Source organism: Saimiri boliviensis, chromosome 11, assembly GCF_048565385.1.
Source record: "Saimiri boliviensis isolate mSaiBol1 chromosome 11, mSaiBol1.pri, whole genome shotgun sequence".
NCBI classification, from domain to species: domain Eukaryota; kingdom Metazoa; phylum Chordata; class Mammalia; order Primates; family Cebidae; genus Saimiri; species Saimiri boliviensis.
Window position 1 is genome coordinate 81,939,914 of NC_133459.1, and position 13,337 is coordinate 81,953,250.

At 38.6% G+C, this 13,337-nt stretch overlaps 1 long non-coding RNA gene across 1 annotated transcript in view; it reads right to left on the minus strand.

The window, feature by feature from the left end:
- LOC141580288 (uncharacterized) overlaps nt 1-13,337 on the minus strand; it is a 21,297-nt gene continuing 7,960 nt past the window's right edge. The window contains exon 3 of the long non-coding RNA XR_012512469.1: nt 1-264. This is a non-coding gene — a long non-coding RNA (uncharacterized LOC141580288). The remainder of the gene's footprint in view (nt 265-13,337) is intronic.

Below are 13,337 nucleotides of genomic sequence, written 5' to 3' on the forward strand. Positions count from 1 at the left end.
TTCAGTGAAGTTCTGCATTTAGAAACCTCGTGCCTCTATGCCAAGCATCAAATTTTTAAAGACCCAATAAAGAAGCATTTCAAAAACCAACACTAAAGGAATAAATAACCTGGCTGAACACTTACTTCAAGGAGGTTCAGAGCTGACCCTCTAGAGCATAGCCTTGGGGGTTCCATGCCGGTGTACATTCATCTGGATCCAGTGAGTACTGCTGACCTCCAGTCAGTGGCAACTTCATTTTCATAGTGTCCTGGGTGGTGCAGCCTGAGGAGGGGTGGGTCAGACAAACAGATGTTTCATAATGCAGTCAGGTACAAAGCAAGCCCTTTGCCTCTGGGAAGTGAAGTTAAAAGGATAAGAGATTATGAGAGAAATCCACTATAGCATCAAGTAATGGTAGCAAATGCAGAAATGTAGCCATCAAAGTCCGGGTCATTAATAAAGCAAATCTCCAAAGAAAAAAATGGATGAAGTCATCTTTCATACTCTCTTTCTAAGCCACTAAATGAAGGAAGAAAGGGATTATTTTATCAGGAAATCAAAAAAAAGAGAGAGGAAATAAAGAAACATCAGAATGACACAAGCATTTGCTAGCATAAATAATGCTAAATTCATCTCAAGGTAGCTTCCACTTAGAAGGCAAACCTATAATAAAAGAAATGAAATTGGTTTTATTTGCCATCAGTTAAGCAAACTACCATTTATATTACTACCAGCTACATTCATATCCAAAGAAAACAGCCGAAGCCAAACACAAGTTTTCAAATACTACCAAGGATATACAGGTAAAAAGACATCACAGGCCGGGAGTGGGTGGTTTGCACCTGTAATTCCAGCACATTGGGAGGCCAAGATGAGAGGATCAACTTGAACCCAGGAGTCTGAGACCAGCCTGAGTAACACTGGGAAAACCAGTCTTTTAAAGAAAAACAAAATTTAGCCATGCATGGTGGCCTATGCCACCATGAGGCAGAAGAGGCTGAGGGAGAAGGACTGCTTGAGCCCAGGAGACCAAGGCTTCAGGGAGCCATCATCGAACCACTCCACTCCAACCTGGGTGACAGAGTGAGACCTCTTCTCCAGAAAGAAATCACAGAAAGTAAACTACAAACATGAACAAAAATAGAAAGTGGTTCTATGGGGTTCAGAATATAAACTACCTCCATCATGAGGATAGTAGTAAGAGGTGAGTCCAAATCTTCATTCCCATCTTTGGTTAGCCTCTCAAGGAGTCCCCTGTAAGAGGGATAACTTTACTACCTAGTAATGACAAAGCAGTTAGAAGCAGTTCGCTGTTTAATTAAAGGAATCCAAATACTGCAATAAGGAGCAATAGCTCTAAGATGAGTATTAAAATAACATTAAAGACCACTGTAACTTTTGTGAAATGGTCTCTAACACGCAACTGAAACATCATGTACCAGAATGGCCTGAGAAGGAAAAATGGATAGGGAAACAGGGATGCAGATGTATAAGGACAGCAGGCATAAATGCCCCTTTTTTAATATTTTGTTGTCATTGCTGACTAACTCTAATCCTTTGCTTTTGAATATTTAAAAGTACTTTAAGGGAATTGATTCCACCTTCTCTTTGAAATTTTCAATTCTCTCTCCTACTTCCTTTACTGGCTTTCCCTTCCTTTCAGTGCTGTTCTTCTTCTTCTTTGCCTCAGTCTTCTCTGAACTGCAAAGTTCCAAGTTTCTATGGCAGAGAAATAAATTAGGTGAGGAGGGAGAAAGAGAGTGTGATCAAGATTAGAGGAACAACCATTTTAGCTTTCTTGATCCCTGGTTCTATCAGAACATCTGTGTAACCTGGTGAAAATCATTGAAGAATGTGGTAGACATGGAAGCTTAGGAAAAAAACTCTACCATTATAAATTCCAGCCAAGAAACATGTTAAAACATTCAGTCATTTATTGCACCCACATACAATCCACCATCTGGATTCACATTACATAAAAGCATACAGAAAGCTTTGCATGCCAGAAATCGAAGGTATGCATGAAAAAGATAACTAAATAACACCTAGCCAGTGACTGAAAAGCCAGTGTTGAAGATGGACAGGCTGTGTCTCAAACATTCTGATGGGAAGTGTGGCTTCTGATAGCTCTTTCAGATGATTTGGAAAATGCATGAAGATTGTTCATCTTCATATACAACCATCATCATTGCTGATATTACAGTGACCCAGGAAAGCAACCCAATACATTGAGTAGTAAATTTATACTCTCCGTGAGTCAAATATAAAACAAAATATAAAAACAAATAAAATGATTATAAAGAATGACAATAAAAATACATTGAAAAGCACCATTATTTTTATTACTAAGCTACCGAGGCATTGTGAATTGTTAACTTGCTTTATTTTCTTCCCTTGTGTCTTCATTTTTGTTCCATCTTCAACCTGCACCTCCCACTCTCCAACATTCAAGCACATAGATAATTATGTGTTTATGGTCTCTGAGTAGCTCTGGGGCAGGATGGGAAGCAGAAGAGGCCTGCAAGTCTTTTTTATTATTCTTCCAAAGTCTTAGGATAACATAAGGGCTTTTGTTATCCTAAGATGGATGTTATCCTAAGAAGGAGGTGTTTCTACACTAAACATTAAAAAAAGTGTCATGATCAGAAATATAAAGTGAAAAGGACTTTTACAAGTAGAGATTCCTCCTGTTCCAGGTTGATAGCTGAGGGGAGAAGAGAAGGAGCATAAAGAAGATCTACAGGTTCTGAGAGCAAAGCAAATGTGAGCCCATTCCTTGCCAGCACACTGGTTCAGCACCAAGACTCAGAGAAAGGCTGCCTGCTGTGTCTAGGCTGATAGGAGTACAACAACCTCAGTACAAATTTTCAGCAGATAAAAGTAAGCTGATCACCCTCCCCAGGAGATACACAAATTAAAATTCTTAGCTCAGAAGCAAACTTCACCTGATTTGAGCAGAATTTGTTACCTCAAGCGCACATGGAATTTACTGGAAGGTTATGGGGAAATTCAGGGAATCAGAGGCAATAACTTTGGTAATCTGGGTACCTGAAAGTGCAGCACCATCCTCTCGAGGTGCTCATACTAGAAGGATCAAATCCAATCTTGTCCTATCCTTGAGTCACTCCTCACAAAATTTAGATTTTTAAAGGAGTTGGAGGACCTTTGCTTAGTTCTCTTGCCAAATCCTCAGCCAAGAAGGGTAATACAACTTACTTCACAGTGGTAGAACACTGTAGGCATTGGAGGTAGGTAAGTCTCCAAAGGAAAATCAGGTGCTATTACCAAAAAAAAAAAAAAAAAGAAAAGAAAAAAAAGAATGGATGCTGGGTAGGCATAAAAACATATGCCCACTGCAAATGGCCACTTCAGAGATACAAAAATCTCATATGTTTAATTACTTTTTAATACATTCCTTATGTATGATAATCATTTGGAAGAAGTTGGAGTTCAATTTGTTTGAACATTAAATTCACTGTATCACTCCTGCTTCCAACTATTTATTGGTTCACCATTCTCTCCAGTAAAGCTCCAAATTCCTTCATATTCTTCTAGTCTCTGCCTGCTCAACCCTTGCCATCAATTCTCGTCCTTCCCTGCACCTACATCCCCATAATATGAAGGGACTTGCATTTCCTTGAACACATTATCCTGTTTCACATCGACAAATCTTTGCACATGCTGGTCTCTCTGTTTGGAATGTCCCTCCCTATTCCTTGTCTTCCTGGAGAACTTACTCAATCCAAATATTTCCTCTTTAGGGAAAGTTCTAGGGTACCTTTCTCTCCCTAACACTCTTTCCCCCACCACATTATTCTTCATCTCAATATATCCACTGTATATCTTGCAAATGCCTCTATTTTTTACTTTACTGTGTTGTAATTATTTGTTTATATGTTTGTCTCCCTTAAAAGTCTGTGAGCTTTTAGGGATGGGTTCTGAAAAAATGGGTGTTGAGTGAATGAAAGAACTATGAAGTTTCCAGTCAGACACTGTCTTAGTCCATTTGTGTTGCTATAAAGGAATATCTGAGGCTGAGTATTTTATTTTATTTTATTTCTTTTTGAGACAGAGTCTGGCTGTCACCCAGGCTGGAATGCAGTGGCAGGATCTTGGCTCAAGTAATCTTCCTGCCTCAGACTCCTGAATAGCTGGGATTACAAGCGCCCCCCACCACCCTCAGCTAATTTTTGTATATTTAGCAGAGACAGGGTTTCACCAAGTTGGCCAGGCTGGTCTCAAACTCCTGACCTCAAATGATCTGCACACCTCAGCCTCCCAAAGTGCTGGGATTACAGGTGTGAGCCACTGCGCCTGGCCTAGGTAATTTCTTTTACAAAGAAGTTTATAGCTGGGCATGGTGGCACACACCTGTTATCCCAGCTACTCGGTAGGCTGAGGCTGGAAAATTGCTTGAACCCAGGAGGCAGAGGTTGCAGTGAGCCAAGACTGTGCCACTGCACTCCAGCCTGGGCAATAGAGTGAGACTCCATCTCAAAAAAAAAAAAAAAGTTTATTTGCCTCATAGTTCTGCAGGTTGTACAAGAAGCATGGTGATGGCGTCTGTTTCTGGTGAGGGCTTCAGGCTATTTCCACTCAGAGAAGGCAAAGGGGAGCCAGCTGTGCAGAGATCACATGGTAAGAGAAGAAGCAAGAAGAGAGAAGAGGAAGAGGCCACGTTCAACAAATAGCTCTCCCGGAAACTAAGAGAGTGAGGGCTCATTCATTACCATGAAGATAGCACCAAGCCATTCATAAGGGATTTACCTCTATGACCCAAATGCTTCCCAATAAGCCCTACTTCCAACACTGAGAATCAAATTTCAACCAGAGGTTTGGAGAAGTCAGAAAAACCAAGTTACAGCGGATCCCAACATTCCCCAAAGGCCTACTTTGCCTGGAATCATACACAGCAGGTCTAGTAAGGAAGAATGTTTACTAAAGCAGTAGTTCACTACCAGGGGTATGCAGATCATCAGTGGGGAGAGACACATGGTTTCATTACAATTTCCAAATACTCACTCTCATTAATCCCCATGTTCACTTGCAAGCATAATGTACCATTTTCTGCCTCCCTTATTTGCCCATATTGTTTCTGCAAATTTTTATCTATCTTCATTTCAGATCTGTACTGGTAAAATTTATACTCCAAAATATTGTATGTTTTATTACTAATTAAATACTTGGCTTTATATAGCGAATCATTTCATAGCATAGCCCCTAAGAATGTGGGCTCAGGAGCCAGATGACCTGAGTGTCTACCATGGCTCTGGTTGCATGACTCCTTTTAAGGTATTTAACCTCTCTGTGTCTCAGATACTTAATCTACAAAAATGAGGCCCATAATAGTACCCAACCCATTAGATTAATGAGAGGATTAAATGAGTCATAGATGTAAGGCATACAGAACATTGCTTGACCTTAAGAAGAGCTAAATAAATGCTAGCTGTCATTATTATTGCAGTAAAATTGACTCCCTACCATATCACCACAATTTTTTTTAGTAATTACAATAATCCAGTGAATAGGAAGTATAATAACAGACTGTATGTAAGCAGGAGTTTTATTTGTTGCCACCATAGCAGGATCCAAGTTCTTTAGTGAAGTAACTTTCAGGACATAAACAATTCAAAACCACTGCAATAGAGAATGACCTTAAGGAATCAATAAATTAATGAAGGAAATAGGATAAACAGAATACAAATCTACCCAGAAACATTTCAATATACCTTTTTGTGCAAGAGCTTAGTAAGGGGAAAATAATTAAATATGATTCAAAAGAGGTTGTTACCTAATTTGAAGTGGTGAGAGAGGATGGGAACTGCCTTTTAGTTTAGGAGGAAAGTAGCAGTTGAAAGAGTCTTGGATCACTGAGGATCGGCAAAGGCCGACAGAGGTTCATCAAGGGTGGCTTTTTCTCAAGTATATTTTCCAGTCTGTTTGGAACTCAGGAAATGAGAATTTTAATTTTGGGATTAGATGGAGCAGTAAAAACCACAATTTTGTTCAGATTACAAGTTGGAGAAGTCTTTACTACTATACCTACTATTGGATTTAATGTAGAGACAGTGACATACGAAAACTTTAAATTCCAAGTCTGGGATTTAGGAGGACAGACAAGTATCAGGCCATATTGGAGATGTTACTATTCAAACACAGATGCAGTCATTTATGTAGTAGACAGTTGTGACCACGACCAAACTGGCATTTCCAAATCAGAGTTAGTTGCCATGTTGGAGGAAGAAGAGCTGAGAAAAGCCATTTTAGTGGTGTTTGCAAATAAACAGGACATGGAACAGGCCATTACTCCCTCAGAGATGGCAAATTTACTTGAGCTACCTGTCTTGAAGGACTGAAAACAGCAAATATTCAAAACATCAGCAACCAAAGGCATGGTTAGTTGAAATGCTGAAAAGCAGACTGTAATTCAGTCCATTCTTCTCCCCTGAAATGAAGACTACATCACCTCTGTTCCCTTTGCAGGCAAGTGTAGCTTACAAGTATATGATTGTTGGCATATACTGACTAACTGCAATGTTTATAGTTAACAGGGAAAGGAAGTATTTGGTTGGAGGGCTAACTCAATTGAATCACCTGAATGTTCTATGTAATGTAAAATATTCTTTCCTTGCTTTCTTGTGCTAAGATATATATCCTATTTGTATGGAATTCTTATTAAAATACAGTGCTATTAAAGAATGTACTCCTATTGGATGAAGAAACCTCCTATTTTTGAATAGTAGTTGCAGCTATTTATATAAATACTAATAAATATCTTAAATACTAATAAATATCTTAACAGATTTTTTCCCCTTAAAATGAATGATCTTTCCAAAGATTAGACTCAGTAGAGTAGGTAAGGAATATAGGGTGTATAATATAATCTTTCTTTGCTTGCCTGACCACTTTTTATTAAGCTGTTTATTTAAAAAGCTTTTGGTTATAGGCATGAATATTATTTTGATGGTTCACTGACTTATCTGTAATTGTCATTTTATAGTGCTTTACAGTTGTCAAAAAAATCTTACATATATTGACCTAGTTGATCTGCACAAGAAGCTTGTGAGGTAGGTAGGACAGGTTATGATGTCTTAACTTTATGGACATGGACCCAGGGTTCTAGCAGGTTGGCTTGCCCAAGGTCACCTGCTAGCTAGTAAAGTGGGAATAGGGCTCAAAGGAAAACTTTTGGTTTAGAAGCTTGACTCATAAACTATACTATATATCGCCCAAAATGTCAGCATTGACAACACAATCTAACTCTTAAATAAAATTACGCTAATTAAAGTAGTTACATTAAAAAAAAAAAAAAAAGAGCTTGGCTAGAAGCAATGGCTTATGCCTGTAATCCCAGCACATTGGGACACCGAAGTGAGCAGATCACTTGAGCTTGGGAGTTCGAAACCAGCCTGGCCAACATTGCGGAACACTGTCTCTATGGGGGGAAAAATTAGCAGGGCATGGTGGCGCACACCTATAGTCCTGACTACTCCACTGAGGTGGGAAGATTGCTTGAGCTTACAAGGTCAAGGCTGCACTGAGCTAGGATCGTGCCACTGTACTCCATCCTGGGAAACAGAGCAAGACTCCATCAGCCCCACCACAAAAAAACAACAAATAAACAAATAAAAAAAAACGAGTCTTGAAGTTTGTGAAAAACAATTTTGCCCCACCTAGCTTGGGGAATTAGAACTAATTAGTGAGTCCACTTACTTCATGAATTAGTATTTATATTTTCAGTCAGTCTTATTTCTTGGGGTCAGAACTAAAAGGTTTACTAATTAGATACATGTCAGAGAATCCCATCTCATTTATAATAGTCCCCCCTTATCTTGGGGATACGTTCCAAGACCCCCAGTGAATGCCTGAAACGGCAGATAGTACCAAACCCTATATATACTGGTCTTTTAAATTCATACATACCTATGGTAAAGTTCAATTTATAAATTAGGCACAGTAAGACATTAATAACAATAACTAACAATAAAATAGAACAATTATAACAATATACTATAATAAAAGTTATAGGAATGTGGTCTCCCTCTCTCTCAAAATATCTTATGCTGTATTTACCCATTTTTGGACCATGGTTGACTTCAGGTAAATGAAAGTGTAGAAAGCACAATCACAGACAAGAGGAGACTACTGTGCTCAGAAACTGACTTCTGTTAAAGAAAATTTAAATAATTTATCCTTTCACCTCTAGGTCTGTAAGTCCATTTGAAATTGGGGCCATACAATACTCACTGTCCTGGTTTTCTAGGCATGCCGGTCACTCAGTAAATGTTTTATAATGAGATATGTTATAATTATTCAGGAGTTTCTAACTTTATTTCTATGGGAAGATGCTTAGAAATCCAAGCTTATTCTGTAGTTTTTGCTTATTACATGTTGACTAAGGACACTGTATTTTATGGTAATCATGAAAATAAGCCCTGGAGCTAAAGTCTATGGTCAAAATAAAGTGATCTTAGAACCAAGCCTTTAAATTTAAACTACTGAGATCACTGAAATACTTTGCCCTCTTTCCTAATCTCATAGGCTTTTGTTGGGATGTGTATTAATGAGTAAACTAATAATGGCTACCAAAAAAAACTTCTGTTTTAGCTTTCAAAACGTTTTAAATCTTCATTTGTTTTTAAAGCAGGATCTTTCTCTGTTGCCCAGGCTGGAGTGCAGTGGTGTGATCATAGTTCACTGCAGCCTTAAACTCAAGCAATCCTCCTGTCTCAACTTCCTGAGTAGCTAGGACTACAGGTGTAAACCACCACGCCCAGCTAAAGGGTTTGTTTGTTTGTTTGTTTGTTTGTTTGTTTTTGGTAGATACAGTGTCTCGCTATATTGCTCAGGCTGGTCTTGCAACTCTCAGCCTCAAGTGATCTTCCTGCCTCAGCCTCCTAAAGTGTTGGGATTACAGGTGTGAGCCACCGCACCCGGGCTATTTCAGCAAATTCCAAGCAATACATGGGGAAGGAGACATGTTACCCTGGAAAATGTCATAGGTCAAATTGAATTTGGAATCTGAAGGCTTTTAAGATGGTCACAAAGCAATAATAATAAATACTCTTTTGTTTTTAGTGTACCTAAAATCACTCCCTAAAACTTCACCTCTACTATACAAAAGGGTCAGAAACTCCCTCAATTTCCACAAAGTGAAATCTATACATCTACATAAAATTGTACCAACCCTTTTCTGCTTTCCTTTTTCCCTAGGGCCAGTTTATCCTGCTGTGCTCTGGATTTCACCCTATCTGCCTTCTCTCTTACATATTCAATTCCTGCTCCTCCTAGCCCCCCCATACTGGATCCTTCCTGTCAGCTTTCAAACATACTCAGTTCCATAAAGATACTCCCTCAACCCCACTTCCTCCTTTTGCTACCACCCTATCTCTGTCTCCCCTCCACAGTCAAACATAAAGAATGTGTCTACTCTCTGCCTTCTTTTTCTCACTACACATTTCTTTTTAAACTCACTTTGATCTAACTTCTATTTCCACTTGTCTGAACTGACTGTCACTAAGATGGCCACATGGTCTCCAGGTTGTTAAATCCGATGGACATTTTAGTCCTCAGCTGACCTGACATTTCAGCACTCTCCTTGTTTACCTTCTATCATTCTTTCTAAGTCTCTTTGGCCAACTTTTTCTCCTCTATTCAGCCTTTAATTGTTGGAATCCCTTAAAGATCAATATTAGACCTACTCTTCTTCTTACTCTATGCATTCCCTAGGTAGTTATATGCCTACTGATGCCTTTGATTATTATCTATACACCAATAACTCCTACAGTTATACCTCTAGCTCTCCCTCTGTCCTAACAATTTAATCCTCTTGACTTTCCCCTGTCTCACCATCCTTCCATTTTCTTGGTTAGAAATGGGAAATCATCATTGACTCTCTTCTCCCACATTTAATAATTCAGTATGGTAAACTGTTCTCTTCTTGTGTTCTCAGAATTGCCACCAATGCTCCAAAGCTGAATACAATAAACATCAAGAATCTATTTAAAGAGAATCATTTAAAGAGAATCAGTGGGTTAATGAGAGGCAACAGAACTGGCATTGCTCCTCCAAGCATCAGTCTCCCATCCTTTCCTCCTCCCCACTGCATTATCTACATATTATGTGTTATACATGGATGAGAGAAATATATGGGAGTTGCTGGGGACAAGTAATGTGGCTCTTCCTCTCCCCCGAAGCCAAGTTAAGGAACCCAATAAAATTACTTGTAAGGACTAGATATACCCATAAGAAGGAGATAACAGTGTCTCATTGTTGAGTTGGACATCTATGCAGGCAGTGGAGTTAACTAATCTTGGCACTAACCCAAACAGAAGAAAAACAAGTATTGGAGAACAGAAAGAAGTGGCACTAGTTGAAGTGCCACTTGGATTGGAGCAAGATGCTTGGATTTTCCAGAAGATACTGAATAAGAAAGTCAAGCTTGAAGTTAATTGCTGGTATATGCCCAAGGGAGCTCTGCACCAAGTGATGGGATCCCAACACCAAGATGCTAGGGAACATGTTGCTAAGGAAGGTATCAGAAGAGGTGGCCTGTCCTACATCAGGCGACTGTGCAGAGGCCCTTGTTTGGCTTCCTGAAGAACGGCTCATCAGATAGAGGCAGCATGTGGATGCCTACCAAACCAAGTATATCAACAGCAGCTCACATTAAATTGGATACGTTTGTGACTTGTCCCCAGTCCTCCACCCAGCTCCACAGGCCAGGGAACAAAGCAAAACCTATAATAGAAAAGAGTGAAAACACAGACTATTTGCCAACTCCACTTACAAGGATGTCCCTCATTCCTTGACATATGATTGGACTGGAAGGACACTGAGGGAAGGGTGAGGGAAGGGTTTAAGTTGGACATGTAAGACTGGACTAGGTCGGACTGTACTTTTAATAACAGAAAGTAATCTTGAAGGTATGATAATCTGCTGAAGATATTAAGGAATTTGAAGGGAAATGTTATCAGCACATTTGAAGATTGTGGTCAGCAACAAAAGTAGAATCTTTTTATGTTTAAACTCTACTGAGTTCAGTCCCTTCAATCACTTGGTTACACAATCAATCACACGGACACCTCTCTAAAAGTACTCTTAGTCTTCCCCACACTACAGCTAGAGTGCTCTTCCAGACACAGATCTGACCATGTCATGCCCCTATTTAAACACTTTTAATAGTACACCATTAATATACCTAGGCTAAAGATCTCAATCCAACCCCTAAAGCCTTGCTTACAGACTCATGAATCTGCCTCCACTCTCTCTACACTCCATCCAGATTGGTTTCCCAGGGCCTCAGGCATACCAAACTGAGCCTTCACCTATGCTATTCCACCTGCCAAAACCTATCCTCCTCCTCCCATCCTATCCAGTCCATTTGATTTCTTTCACAGGAAAGTCTTCCCTGAACTAAGAAGGTGTTTCCTTATTATACACTCTGAAGACACGGTATGATACTTCATAATACTAATTATAATAGTGATATATCCTTATATAATCATTTTTTCAGATGTCTATCTTCTCCAGTAGTCTGAAAGAAGACTCCGAGTGTTTTTACTTACCTTTGTATTCCTGGTGCATAGCACATGAGCCATCAATGAGAATGCACACAAGAAATATTTGATGAATACATACATAAATGAAATTACATGCATTTACTCAGTTACTGAGTAGGTCTCCAACTGAGGCATCACCGTTCTTCTCTCATCCTGAGTATCGGCAACAAATGAGGCAGGGCTTGCCCTCAGCTCAAACATTAGGCAGGTCCACCTTAGTTCTTGTTTTCTTTGGGAAAATTTCTGATTATAATAATAAACACTAATAATTGGAGGTACTTAGAGCATATGAGTGCTAGACAGACCTTTTCTGTGCATTGTTGATCTCATCTATTCATCACAACAACCCCATAAGCTAGGTGATTTTATTACCTCCATTTTTATAGAAGAAAAAAACAGGGGCCTAGAGAAGTGAAGGGACTTGACCAAGATCACACAGCTACTGGGGAGGAGCTGGGACTGGAAACCAGTCTGGCTGACTCTAAAACCTGTGTTCTTAACCATTATAATACATAGATTCCAAAACACAGGACTCTCTCTTTACTTAAGACCACAGCACTTACTCAGCATTTACCGCTAAAGACAATCTTCTGACACCTACAGCACTGTTCTTTTCCAATGCCATTCAAAGCCTGGATTAAGATCTAAGATTTAATGTTTACATATTTTGGTTCTTCATTAGATTTTAAGTTCTTTGCAGAGAGGGCTCTTTACTGTGCTGTGCATCTCTGGTTTCCTTACAATGTACATTTCTGGTTTGAGTACTCAAAAATATTTGTAGTATGAATCAATATACAAATGAGTACGAGAACAATCTCACTCAATAGTTTACATGGATGAAATGTGCAATATTCTTTAAACACAATTCCAGGTTTAGTGATTATTTCCATTTTTAATGAGGATGGCTGTGGAGCAATACCATGAATCCTATTTTAATATGGAATATAATAACACAAAGTGTTCCTGGAAAAGATGACACACCGTATCTCCTTATCTTTAACAACAAACCTTATGACCTCTTTATGTTAAATGTGGGGTTTCACAACAAATGCAGAAATGTTCCCGTTCAATTTGAGACATAATAGAAAATAGATGGTATATTTGATCAGATATGTAAAGTATGTTAAGTTGCATCTTCATTTTGTAGAAGGCTAGAAGGCACCGTTTTCTAGCCAGGTCAGTGTAATTCAAATAGTAACCTCTTTTTATCAGCTCAAATGTTAAAACTTCCTGTGAATGACTTGAATGTAAAATCTTACTCAAGTATTTGAAAACTATTTTATTCCTGAGAAAGAAACCTGTAAGAAAAATCAACAATTTTCCTGGCTTCTGACCAACAATATTGTGATTGTGTCAACCAAATAATTTCCACTTTATTACTTCCCCACAGGAAATCATAAAGATAACTTTCCCACTTTTTATAATTGGAAACCCCTGAGGTAAATCTCCCTAGTTTAATTACAGAAATAGGAAATGATATATCTAATACATAATCTTTTTCTTAAATTCACTTTGCCAAAACTGTAAAAAGCTCTACTGTCTCTACAATAAAAAATTGAAATAATTAAATGAAAAACAAATATTGCTCTTATGTTCACTGTTCCAAACTTCATGCATCTGTCTCTTTTAAAGGATCCATATGGCACAGAGTTCAACTTTCTTCCTTAGCACAATTAAGAAAATGAGTTACATGCAGATGTATGGGGTTGTATTCATTTAATAAATTAAGTAATATGGATCTAAAGATATGCCACATGATTAGTTTCCAAAGTAATGATTACAAATTACAATTGG